Source organism: Ovis aries, chromosome 5 (assembly GCF_016772045.2).
Source record: "Ovis aries strain OAR_USU_Benz2616 breed Rambouillet chromosome 5, ARS-UI_Ramb_v3.0, whole genome shotgun sequence".
NCBI lineage: Eukaryota > Metazoa > Chordata > Mammalia > Artiodactyla > Bovidae > Ovis > Ovis aries.
The window spans coordinates 103,872,321-103,884,424 of NC_056058.1; the positions used below are offsets into that span (position 1 = coordinate 103,872,321).

Sequence of the window (12,104 nt, forward strand, 5' to 3'; positions counted from 1 at the left end):
GAGGTCCCTGACAGCCCACAGATGAGTCCCTTCTCGGAGATACCCTCCGCTGCGGGAAGCTGCTTCACACCTAGTCACCAGTGAGTAGGCAGTTGCAAAAGCTCAGGCCCGTCACTTCAGTCCAAGACATCTCAAAAGAGTCAGCCCGCCCCGGGAGCTCCGTGTGAGTGTGGCTGAGGGCTCTGGTGCAGCCGCACTAGCATTCAGCCCCTCTCTGCACAGCCCTGTATCACCCTTCCCACTCGAAGGGTCTCTCCAAGACCGCTCCCAATAGACCAACTGCACACGAGTCTCCGTTGCAGCTGGCTCCCCCACGGAGCCCAGATTATAACAACCGGCTTCCTGCATCTTTGGTTTTGGCACCATTGACCTACTAGAAAGCCTCCGTACGTGGATCGCAGTATATAAATAAAAGCTCTGATATCCTCACTTGCTTGAGTTTGACTACCTCATAAACAAGACCGTGTTACTGAGCCTTGTGGTTCATTACTCCTAAGGCAGTCCAGAGTTATTCATATATTAACAAAACATGATACACCTGTAAGAACTCCAAGGAATGTGCTATTTTCTGTCTGGATCATAACATATTTTAGAAAGAACTTATTGTGCACCCTGCAGTCTTGCAAATATTTACCAGAAAACAATCTGTTAAGTTTTGATCTCTCATTCTTTAGCCAGCTTGGACTTAGTGCTTGGAATACCCATTGGCCTACAGGTAGTAACTGAAATGCCATTATTACAGAAATAAATATTTGATTACATGGTTTATTTAATACAATAAAGCGTCTTCTACTCCTGATATTAAAATGATGGCACATCTTATCATCAGTTTTATCTTAGAGTTGAGGGAATAACAGTAATAAGAGTTTGTATAATATTTCCTGGGGGCTTCCCAGGTGGCGCTAGTGGTAACGAATCTGCCTGCCAAAGCAGAAGACATAACAGATTTGGGTTGGATCCCTGAGTCCGGAAGATCCCCTGGAAAAGGGAGTGGCAGCTCACACCAGTATTCTTGCCTGTAAAATCCCATGGACAGAGGAGCCTGTCTGGCTACAGTCCATGGAGTCACAAAGAGTTGGGCATAATTGAGTGACTAAGCTTGCACGCACGCACATAATATTTCCTCCTGCTTGGCTCAGACAGTAAACAATCTTCCTGCAACGCAAGTGACCTGGGCTCAATCCCTGGGTCGGGAGGATCCCCTGGAGAAGGAAATAGCTGCCCACTCCAGTATTCTTGCCTGGAGAATTCCATGGACAGAGGAGCCTGGTGGGCTATAGTCCATGGGATCACAAAGAGTAGGAAATGACTGAGCAGCTAGCATTTTCATGTTATAAACATTTCTTGAAATGTATCTTTCAAATGTATCTTACCATATAGTACCCTATCAACAAACAGTATTCCTTATTAAAGACAAGAATTCAGGAATCAGATGGTGGTTTTCCAGAGTTAACTTGTCAGATAATTTTTCATCGCAGTAACTCTAGTTTCTTCATTTTAAATATCCCACGTTTTCCACAGCCAATATAAAACACTAAAATCTTCACTTTACCAGTTTGTTTTATGTGATTTCTAGACCCATTGCAATTTCTACTGAAACGTGTCGTAGATGTTCCTCAAAACTACCCTCAAAATGTGTCACAGGCCGATCAAAGTAGAAGTCATGACTTCCCCTCCCCTCCGCCAAAAAACCCATTCTTCTCCAATCTCAGAAAGTAGCAGCGCCACCCACCTTGTTGCTCAAGTCAAAATTCTGTTTGATGCCTCTTTCCGCACTCAGACAACAGTCCACCAGCAAGGTGTGTCCCTCCGTGCCCATAACGTGTCCTGAGCCTGTCCAGCCGTCTCCACTCTCCCATGGCCAAGCTGCCATCACCTCTGTCCTGTAGCAGCCCCCAAAGTGGGCTTTGCACCTCCATTCTCTGCCCACTTCAGGACACACAGAACTATCCAGAAAACCTTTCTTTAGTGCAAAGACAAATAGATCGTGATTCTGTTCCGCTCCCCAATTACTCCTTGTTGATTATAGAACAAAATAAAGCCTCCTCGCAGGAGCCTGCAAGCCCCTCTGCCATCTCTCTCCACCCTACCCTCCTGAGCTCGCGGCGCTATAGCTCCTCCCTCGCTAGCTCCAGACTCCTTGGCTTCCGGGGTTACTGCGGCTGTTTTCAGACAGGGCAGTCTCCTTTCTGCCTGGCGATTCTCACCTTGTCCCCGCTGCCTGGGACATGCTGCCCCGTGGCTTCCTCTCGAGACAGCTCTTCATCTGGGTCTTAGCTCAGCTGTCACCTCCTCAGGGGTTTCCCAGGCCAACTCGAAAGCGGATTGCTCGTCTAGTTAGGTACTCGTTAGCAGGTTTCCTGGTTTCTGTTCTGTGGTCTTATCACTATCATGTAATTTAATTTTATATTTACTGTTTCTCCCTTACTGGTACATGAAAATGGGCTACCTATATGAATAATACTATAAATATATGTATAGGTATTTATATTTATGCATTTATTTATATGCATGAATATAATTTATATATATTGAAAAATGCAGGGGATTAGTAGTGCCAACCCTCCAGACCATCGAAAATCCAATTATACAGCCCTGTTACCCTCAGTTCCTCCTTATCACTGGTTCCAATCAACCAGTGATCATGAAGTACTGTAGTAAATATTTAATGGGGAAAAAAAATACATATAATTGGACCCATGCAGTTCAAACCCATGTTGTTCAAGGGACAACAGTATTTATATGTGACTATATGCTTATAAAATGTTTCACATATAAATACAGCAATTATATATTTAAAATAATATAAATATATAAATGAATGAATACTATCTCAGTATAGAGGACAAGGAGTTTAGTCTCATATAAACACTGAGCTTTAGATCTAATAAAATATGTATTAAATTAAAGGTGTCTCCATCAAAAGTACAAAATATATACGTCTGTGGCATTTCCTCGTAATGACAGAGTTATACTCCAACCCATGTTTTGCGAATTCCGAGATAAATATATTCTCTCATATTTTACATTTCTATACATTTAATCCATGGTTTTGCTTAATGCAATAAGATTTCTTTTACCCCTGATACTAGAGTGGTGATGCATCTTATCATCAGTAATGTCTGGAGTGGAGGGAATAGCAGCAGCAACTGTGTAATAAACGCTGAAAGCAAGAAGGAAGCCCCTGCCTTATGAACACCTGGCCGTGTGGCACAGGTAACAGAATTAGGGCAGGATCAGAGGTTGCAGGACAGCCTTCCCTGTGTTTCTCTGACTGATTCTGAAGGAGGGAAGGGAGCTGAAGCCCTGACTGTGAGCTCATCAATGCCACGCTCCAACCAACCAGTTTAGATCATACCTGAGTCAGAAAGGGAAAAAAAAAAATGTGAATGCAACTTCAGCAATATAAACAAAATCCTACTAAATTTGAAAGAAAATTAAGATTTTTTGACTAATAGTAGCTGTCTCCTATGAATGTTTTTGATAACCTTATTGGTATCTCAAATTGTCCATATATACAACTTTTTTCTATTTAATTTTTTTAAAAGTGAGAGAAACCCGTAGTACTTAATTTTCATGTTGAGGCAGTGTTAACACCTAAGGAGTGCAGAGAGAATTCAGGTTCCCACCTCTTCTGCTGCTGTTAGTCAGGTGGAGAACATTTAATGAAAGAAGTGAGATTTAATAATTTCCCATAGTCCTGTTATCTGTGATATGAGCATAAACTACCACCTAAAAGTAAAGCCCCATGGTGTCATGGGAAGAAATCAGAAATAGTATTCCTTCTCTCCGTCTCACTTCTGAATGACCAGTAGGATGCAAGGACAGGTAGGCTTTTCAGATGACCGTAGAATAGCAACCAACTCCATGTTTATCAGCCCTAGAACCAACGCATTCCCTAGACCTTAGGGTGGTAAATGGGCTTTACCTTGCATCGTTATCCTGCAGTTCTGGTTTGAGAAGAATCTCTAAGGTCCAGCCAGGCTTAGAAAGAAAGAGTATTATCAATTAACAAGTTGAAGCAATTTACGTAGACCATACTGACCAGAACTGGGAAATTCCAGGCATTAAGTAAACCTGATATTTAACCAAAGTGTGATGTTCTTTATAATATGAGGAGGCAAGGGGAATGATATAGGAAGTTAGAAAAATTTACTCTCTGATCCTACAGCTAACAGTAATATCGTTTTAAAAAAGGATACTTTTGACAAAATGTTCTTAATATTAGTTTTTGAGTGCCAACAAGCCACACATTCTAGGTGCTGAAGATTGGTCAGTAACCAAAACAATAACATCCTGCCCTCATGGAGCTTCTATTCTAACAATAAAAACTGTCAAATAAGTATGTGGTGCTCATCATGTGTCAGATTTTGTTCTAAGTGAATTGTTAATGTATTAGGTCACTTAATTTTCCACAAGAACCCTACAACATGGGTGCTGTTGCTTCGTAAAGTCACACGGCAGTTTGGAGGTAGGATTGAGTTTCTCACACAAGTTTTCGGTCTCCAGAGCCTGTGTATTAACCACTGCTTTATGTGGCTTCTTATCTGCTGCACTGCTTCTCATTCTTTTATGCACTGGACTGTGATGGTGAGCAAGACAGAGAAAGTCCCTGCCCTCACAATAACTCACATTCTGGAGGAGGGAGGCAGACTGTTCTATTCATATTATCTCAGATAGTGATTAGAGGTTGGGATAAACCAAAGGAGAGTGATATCATAAAAAGCAATCAGGAAATGGTTCTCTAAGGAGATTAGAACTCAGTGATAGATGGGATCTCACAGCAGAGTGGGAACGGGGGAAGCAACTAGGGCAGAGGCTCTGAAACAAGGAGTCAGCTGAGCAGGTCTTGGGAAGAGGGTGTGTGAGACGCAGGGTGAGGAAGGGCAGGAACTGTGTGAGATCAGAGCAGAAAGAGGGGCCACAGCCGGACCACGGAGAACCCTGCAGGTCGTAAGGGACGAGAGTTGTGTTCTCAGAGCAATGAGAAGCCCCTGGAGGGTTTTAAATCCATAGAGATACAATATAATTTAGGTTTTTAAAGGAAAGGAAAAGGGTAAGAAAGGAAATACAGAAGTCTCTGACACACGCTATTTGGCATTTGTCTTCACTTGCTCATTAATTAATTTTCCTTTTCTAATGTTTGCATCTTCTAAAATAAGCTTAAAGGTGGGTGGGTTGTTATCATCCTACCCACACTTTTCCGGCATATGCTCATTAGCAGAAATGCTCTACCGTGGAACTTTGGAGCAATTGCTGTAAGCCCCCAAGAAGAATTATAAACAGAACCAGCCCCCAAAGTGGAGTCAGGGAGCACAAGGAGGGACAGACGACAATCACATTGAATACCAGGACTGTCCTTAAAGAGACGGAGGGACCTGGAGGCCCCCTGGTTCCACGCAGCAGTCTCTTTCCTTTATTCGGATCATGGTTGTGGTCCTGAGATTGGGGGGTGGGGGGGCGGGCGCGGCGGGGTTGGTCTTCGACTGATAACACTGAAGTGGTATTTCACTAGCTCTTTGTCAGGATGACATTCAACAGATTCCAAAACCAGAAGCATACAGGCACTGGGCAATCAGGGCAGACACTGTCTTTAGCCCTGGGACACGGGGCCTCTGCTCCGACATACACCTCGAGTTGCTGAATCCTGGGGAGTTCTCAGGGGTCCAGGGTCTGAGGGAAGACGGCTGAGGGCTGTGGGTACAGGAGGCGACTCAAGACAGTGGCTATTTACCAACCAACTAGTTCAGATGTCATTCAGTATTTTAACAACTCTTAACGGCCACACTGATATTGCTGTCTACGTTGCACCGTCTCCAGAGCCTGGGCGATTTAACAAAGAGCATTCTGAGCTGGGTGTGTCCAGCACAAGCAGGCAGGAGCTGGTTTCCCATAAAGTTAGGTCAGATCTTTGCTTCAAATCCTTGGGCTGTTTACACAAGTACAATCAAATGTATTGGCTGGGAATTCCCCTCGCTGTGAGAGAACAGACTGATTCCCATAGTATATTTTTGCTGGACTAGCTAGCTGTGTTTCAAACCAGCCCTGTTAGGAAACCACCACCCACCCCAGTCTGGTCAGCCTTGAGCCAGACTGTGGTCCTCACGCAGACTCGGGGTCAGAGTACAATAGAGCGGAGTTTGCCAGTGAACACTCGCTTGTTAGCCAATACTCGGGTGATAAAGGCATTGTGGCAGACACGCTCACAGTTATTATTCTCGAGTGCCAAGCAACACAGCATCGACCTCGGACAGCTTGTCAGAAGCACAGTTCTTTCTCTCAAAGAGTTTTTATAAATACCCACACCCCGATTGGAAATAATCAGTTACAAAATTTCTGATACAGGTGAAAGACACCGCTCCATCTTTGTAATCCTTAAACCAAATGACTTTTCAAGTGTCTTTAGGTGATTATAATTTGTATAAATAAACATACCAAAATATAATGAAACATTTGGGCCCATGAGATACAAAGTAAATTGTTTTATTAATAGATAATTCTCATGGTGTTTGGGGACCTCTTTTTGCTGGAAGCGCACCATATATCAATGCAAGATCTAGTGTTGCGATTTCTTCAGACGTTTTTGCTTCCGGTATACTACTGGTATTTTTCTTTTGCAGGGAAGACCTGGGAAAACCATTTACATCAGCCTAATTTTAAGATCTTTGTAACATTTTTCTGGCTAGCGAATACTTTTACAATAAGGCTATTTTTTCTCTATAAAGAATAATAATATAATAAAAAATTTTTTTTCTGGAATAGTGTGGAAAATTTGGCACCATATGTTCTTACTTTTTGCTCATGATATTTTATGTAAATGCCATTGTAGTCTCTTTTTAAAATGATAGTTTATTAAGTCCATAGTCATGAAAGTGGGTTTCTATAAAACTGGAGTCACAAAAATACATGTCTACAGTTTTTGTTTTCATTTAAATCATGATTATTCCTTTTTAGCTGTCAAGCCCAGTTTTTATTCTGTTTCATATTACATTAGCAGTATAACACAGACTTAAGAATGAAAGCGTGTGAAAAGATCAAAGCCAATTTTAATGTCTAAATCACTTGAAAAATTGATTTAAAACATTTCAATCTATCACACTTAAATGAAAAGAACAATTAAAAGATATTAGTTGCTTTTTAGACAAGAAGCATTCATAGAGGTTCATCTAAATTAGCCTTCCAATTCTGTCACTAACGTGAAGCCATATTTTGCAATGCAAAAAATAAAGATGGGTCATACCCTCAATCATTACCTCATCCAAACAAACATAAGGAACTCACTAGCCTAGATGCCTGACATTAACAGCATTATGATAACTCAAAGCACATCATCTCCTAGTACTTGCCCATAATAAAATCTGTGCTTCCATACTATACAATTTTCTTGTAATTAGTTCAACACATTAATCATATCAAGGGTATTTTAGGCAATTGTCCAAGATGCATTGGCTTTTGATAGGTATTTGGTACTTGTTTTGCCAACATCCAGCCTCCCTTCTTCACCAGCCCTAAATTTCATGTCAGCCTCTGCCCTTCCTTCAGCCTCAATCTCTTAACCACTTGAAGGCAGCCATCCACCCCTGGCCATAGGGGTTGGGTCAAGGATAGGATGTGACCAACACTGCTTAACCAATGAAATGCAGATTCGTTGTGGGAAATGCCTTTTACAGCTTCCATGTGTTCCACTGGCTTTATTCTAAAATGATGAAAACTCTGAAATCAGTGTAGCTTTCGGGCCACTGCTAGAACTGAGGAAAGAGGGAGCAGACGAGAGGCAGAGTTGGGGGCTGGAGAGAAACCTTTGACATGATTTGGGCACTGATGGCAGTCACTTCCCCTTGCCTAAGCTGGTTTCAGCTGGGTTGACCAACAGCCTGTGTCTCTGGAATCAACTTCATTGTCTTCTAGACGTGTGTGTTCTAAGCCCTTGCTAGGGAGACCTGAATGCTGGAGGTTATGGCAACGATCCTCCTCAGTCCACAGTTACTGCGCTTTTGCCACATACCAGGCACTGTCCTAGTTGCTCAAATGTATTAACTTATATAATCCTCTCAACAACCTAGAAAGCAAACACTGTTATCCTAACGTCACAGATAATAACAGAGGCACAGAGGTCAAGGTCACACCTCTGTAGATGATGGAGCTGAGGTTCCATCTGAATCAGTCTTATTCAGAACCACTGCTCAAGACTGCTGTGCCATAGTGCCTCTTGAAGGCTATTTGAAGACACTGTCCAGAAATAAATTCTTAAATTTGTATGTATGACTATATAGTATATAAATGACTTTTATATTAAAATGCCCTGTTAAATTAATGGTTGCTGCTGTTGCTGCTGCTAAGTCACTTCAGTTGTATCTGACTCTGTGCGACCCCATAGATGGCAGCCCACCAGGCTCCCCCGTCCCTGGGATTCTCCAGGCAAGAACACTGGAGTGGGTTGCCATTTCCTTCTCCAATGCATGAAAGTGAAAAGTGAAAGTGAAGTCGCTCAGTCATGTCCGACTCTTAGTGACCTCATGGACTGCAGCCTCCCAGGCTCCTCCGTCCATGGGATTTTCCAGGCAAGAGTGCTGGACTGGGGTGCCATTGCCTTCTCCAAAATTAATGGTTAAGTTCCTGTTATTCCTGTTTTACAAATGCAGAAAAAAATTCAAAGATTAATGGGTTTACTTACCCAAGGTCATTAAACTAATGAATGGTGAATTCACATCTCCTTCCATGCAAAGGAAATTTGGATCGAAAATAGTTTCCCATTGGCTCTTTTCTATGGAGAGAAATGTTTGAAACTTGACTGAAAATAACTGGTTAAAATCATCCTCTGTAACTGAACAGTGTAAAGGGTACCCTCTGGGCTATCTAAGAGACATCCACATTAATGATCAATTAAGATTATAATTTCATTTTATTTGCACTCTTCAAGTTGATACCTAGCTCTCCTGAAATTATTTCCTTCTTCCTTAAACATACTTTAATTTTCAACATCATTATTCCTGAGTCTGACTCCAGAATTGGATGAATGAGAATATGTAGCAATCATAGCACAGGAAAGAAATCAAGATAGAAAGTATGTCTCACCAAGTCTTCAAGTAACTTCCACCTTTCCTTTTCACATCATGGGAAGTCAAGAAATAATCCCTGTGTTGTCTGTTTACCTGGGAAAACAAAGGTATGGCTTTACAGAGTCTTAATTCTAGAAGGATTGGTATGTCTTCCCTTGACCAAAGAAACAAAGCAAAATATGCCCTTGTTTTGAGTCGAATTATGTCCCCCAAAAGGTATATGGAAGTCCTAACCAGCCAAATGTGACTTTACCTGCCTGCAGTTGTGTAGTTAATTAGGACACGGGGAGGTCATTCTGATGTGGGGTCGGTCCTTAATCTAACATAACCGATGTCTTTATCAGAAGTAAAGGAGAGGTACACTGAAGGAAGATGACCCTGTGAAGACCAAGGCCGAGGCTGGAGGCTGGCTGCCACAAGCCAAGGAAGGCCTGGGGCTCCAAGATGCTGGAAGAGGCAAGGAAGGATATTCTGCTAGATATTTGTAAAGAACGTGGCCCTGCCAACACTTTGATTTCAGACTTGTAGCCTCCAGAAATATGAAAAGAATAAGTCTCTGTGGTTTAAAGACTCATCTGTGGGATTTTATTATGGTGCCCACAGGAAACGAACACACTCCTCTTCCACTATCAAAAACTTGTCAGAATTTATAAATATATAGCAAACATATAAGATGTGTTGCTGCTGCTGCTTCTAAGTCGCTTCAGTCGTGTCTGACTCTGTGCGACCCCATAGATGGCAGCACACCAGGCTCCCCTGTCCCTGGGATTCTCCAGGCAAGAACACTGGAGTGAGTTGCCATTTCCTTCTCCAGTGCATGAAAGTGAAAAGTGAAGGTGAAGTCGCTCAGTTGTGTCCAACTCTTAGCAACCTCATGGACTGCAGCCTATCAGGCTCTTCTGTCCATGGGATTTTTCAGGCAAGAGTACTGGAGTGGGGTGCCATTGCCTTCTCCGATAAGATGTGTTATATATCTACAAAAAATAAGCGGTACATTTTATGAAGCATGTAAGATTTGAGTGAGAAGCTTTAAATTTTGAGCATAGGGAGAACAATGAAGATATGGAGAAATGGTTATTTATCATTTGACTTTTCGAGAGACAATTGATAGAAGCATAAATCTCCATTTAAATTCACATGACTGTCTCCAGATTTTAGGTAGTTGATGGAAGACAATAACAGCTTTCAAGACAAAGTACTAGCTAAATCACTTCAGTGATTTTAGAAGATTCCATTCGTCCCCCAAATTATCTCCAATCCATTCTTACCACATTCTTATCTCAGGAAAGTTACAGATCAAAGCCCTTCAGCAGAGGACTTTTACAAATGGATACTCCTGGTGTTCCTAATTTCAACTGCTTCATCTGTTGGGCACGTCCTTTAAACTCTAAGCCACAAACTGATTTCTGGCACCAGTTTTCAACTTCCAGTGTATTAGCCCTGCCTCCTCTTAGCTCACCCATCTTTCATCAGTCTGCGGGACAAAAACCCAAACTTGATATGACCGTTAGGCTATGAGCAGATGAGTGAACACAGGGGCATTTTAGTAAACACTTGTCTAATCTTGAATTGGTCTCCAAGAGTGCTGCGTTCTAGCCTCACTGCTTGTATCTTTTTCAAATACACGGTATCGTCAAGCCATTCCATGAATAAACCGCACTCCCTCTTGCTATAGCAAGCAAGATGCCAAACATCCTTCTTTATGTTGGCCAAACAGTTGAATTTTCTCTGACAGTAAAACAAACAAAAGCCTTAAGCAGTGGACTCATCAGTTTGTAAAAATCTAAAGGGGTCCCTCAGTCTCATTTCCATCAAAATTGGTAACATCTGGTAAGCGTCCTCTAACATTTAAAAAGACATTTTCAAATAATACCATTCCGCAGATTTAGGTATGTTGCGTGTGTTTTGCAGATTACTCTTCCTGGCAGGGTTATCAAAATAGAGTTCTGCTTAGAAACTGGACCTTCTGCACATAGAATAAACATTTTTCTGGCTAATTCAAATCCATCATGCTCTATGCTTACAACAGCTAGGCAAATAGGAAGATCTGGGCAACTCTGGCACTGTCTTCAAACTCTGCACTTACCCATGACTGTGCTGAGGCTCAGAGTGCTTTTTGAGTGGGTGAAATGCAGGTTGGGCTTTCATAATAGAACAATGGTACCTCACTCCTACCTATGAGTTTGTGGTTCAGAACTGTATCCTGAAATTGCCTGTGACCCACGACTTACCATGGGCCTGCTTAAAACATCTGAAATTTGAGACAGATCTTGCAGGAGAGTTGAAGGTACTTCCTTCTTCTGGATTCTGTCCTGTATTAAGCCAGCTCTTCCCCAAGTGGAATACTTTATTATTTGAGCCCCTGGAGGAATACCTTCACTGCATAGTGGTTTAATATTATATCCTCAACCTTCAGAGAGCACTGGTTCAAGAAGGGTCATCTTGAACAATATTTCTATAAGATGAGGCTGGAGTTGAAGGCATTGTTTACCTTATTAAAAATCCCTTGTACAAAGATACACATAAAAAAATTCTTCTTGAATTTACATTCTGAAATAAGTTTTTCTCCACAGACTAATACATATGCTTGCTTTGGGATTAGAGAAGGAAGGTTATATAGTCAACTTACTTTCCTCTTGCCTTGGATGCCAAAAATTTCAAATCATTTCAGTTCCATGATCAAGTGAATGTTCATTCTTCTACTGGACCCAGTGAGAGAGTACCCCTGTTCCTGTCTGCATGTTTCTTTTAGCTGCTTATATTTGTCTCATCACATGTTATAATTCCTTTTTACCAAAGACTTCAAAAGCATTTCAGATGTTAAGTATGGTAATTAATCCTGAAAACTAGAATGCTTCTCTATAATTCTTCTTTATTTCTTTATTTTCTTAAAAAGGGATCTCTAAAGGCCCTTCAGGGAACTAATAGTCTTCCTTGGGAGTACAGTGATAAAGGAGGAATAAGAATTATCACACAACGATGCCACACTAGCAAAGCAGCAATGACATAGCAGTCAGTATCCTGACTTACCATCTAAGCTTTCGG

The 12,104-nt window shown here is 41.7% G+C and overlaps 1 long non-coding RNA gene across 3 annotated transcripts in view; it reads right to left on the bottom strand.

Annotated features, from left to right (window-relative positions):
* The window catches only part of LOC121819689 (uncharacterized), a 35,576-nt gene that overhangs the window by 8,981 nt on the left and 14,491 nt on the right, over positions 1–12,104 (bottom strand). For 2 of the 3 annotated variants that reach the window (XR_009600946.1, XR_006060048.2), the window contains exons 2-3: positions 9,076–9,152; positions 8,675–8,764 (exon numbers count right to left, since the gene is read on the bottom strand). This is a non-coding gene — a long non-coding RNA (uncharacterized LOC121819689). Of the gene's footprint in view, positions 1–6,509; positions 6,628–8,674; positions 8,765–9,075; positions 9,153–12,104 lie in introns of those variants that run through there. The other variant, XR_006060049.2, reaches the window with a different exon arrangement.